General features: G+C 33.9%; 1 long non-coding RNA gene across 1 annotated transcript in view; it reads left to right on the forward strand.

The window, feature by feature from the left end:
• The window catches only part of LOC106476285, a 10,435-nt gene extending 9,141 nt beyond the window's left edge, over positions 1–1,294 (forward strand). The window contains exon 2 of the long non-coding RNA XR_001291881.2: positions 1,055–1,294. This is a non-coding gene — a long non-coding RNA (uncharacterized LOC106476285). The remainder of the gene's footprint in view (positions 1–1,054) is intronic.
• Positions 1,295–1,519: the final 225 nt, after the last annotated feature.

Raw genomic sequence — 1,519 nt, forward strand, 5'->3', positions numbered from 1 at the left:
AACCTGATGTTTACCTTGTAAGAACAGGATTGTTACATTATAACTCCCTAGGTCAGCACAACCTGATGTTTACCTTGTAAGAACAGGATTGTTACATTATAACTCCCTAGGTCAGCACAACCTGATGTTTACCTTGTAAGAACAGGATTGTTACATTATAACTCCCTAGGTCAGCACAACCTGATGTTTACCTTGTAAGAATAAGATTGTTATATTATAACTCCCTAGCCCAGCACAACCTGATGTTTACTTTGTAAGAACAGGATTGTTACATTATAACTCCCTAGGCCAACACAACCTGATGATTAGAGTGTTTACCTTATGAGAACAGGATTGTTACATTATAACTCCCCTAGGGCATTTACTTATAATGTTAGGTCAGTTCCTCTGTTATTTGGTATAAGATTAGCCCAAGAGTTGGTGACGAATGATGCTGTCAAATTTCCTTTCCTCTGGTTGAAAGTTCAAAATTAGGGATGGTATTAGCAGCTGTATCATAATTCAAAAAATGTAGAAACACGTACACCGTGTCTGAAAGGATGAGTTTATTTTGGTTGCAAAATAAATCGCATCCAAGACCATCGAATTATGAGACAACCTTATTAATTATCTGGCCGTGTTGGCCCTAGGATGAACGTGGTTGAATTAATTGAAACAATAAGACAAAATCATAATGTCAAAATTTTGATTAGTTGATCATTTTCATGACACTAATCAATGTAATTCAAGCCCAAAGATAATCAAATTATTCGCTTGCTCTAATACTAGGGAATAGAACCAGAAATACGCTGATAATATTGGTAAAAGAAAACTTCTATATCACACAATGTAGCTATCTTACACGCTAAACCTAGAAATATATCATCATCTTAAGTATTAACACACAAAGAATACTACTGTTATCAACAGTTAGCCAAAACTAAGCTTAATGATCGTGTTAAAAGTTTATGTTAATTGAGTTGTTATTTGTCTTTCTTCGATAATTATGAAATGTAAAGAGACAGAAAATTATGGTCTGGAACTTCTTAACAAGTATTGACTCCGTTACCATTAGGTAGTTATCCAGGCGGAAGTGGACTGAGCACGAGTACGTTTGGAAGCACAGCTCCAGGAACACCTCTTCCAGTGCAAAATGAAACTTTTCAGCTTCAGAAACCACCACTAGGCAACAAACGAGGAAAACGGTGGACAAGTGCTTGAAATACTGTTTATTATACATTTGAATTGAAAGTTAGATTGCTTGGGTAGTTTTCTTGTACTGATTTAGTAATAAAAACAAATTATAACATTGCCATTCTTAGCAGTTGAAGTTTATGGTTTTTTTTAAAATGTTACTTAGCCTTCTTTTTTTTAATTGAAGACTTTGTGCATATCCTTTATTTTGTTCCATGCATATTATTTCTGACATTTCTTTTAATTTCTGTACTTGTTGTCTGTCTTGTTTCTTGTAAGTGCTAGTTTTTAATTCAGTACACACTGTTCATTTGTTGTATTTACTAGTTTTAATGTTGGATATAAT

Source organism: Limulus polyphemus, unplaced genomic scaffold (assembly GCF_000517525.1).
Source record: "Limulus polyphemus unplaced genomic scaffold, Limulus_polyphemus-2.1.2 Scaffold10193, whole genome shotgun sequence".
NCBI classification, from domain to species: Eukaryota; Metazoa; Arthropoda; class Merostomata; order Xiphosura; family Limulidae; genus Limulus; species Limulus polyphemus.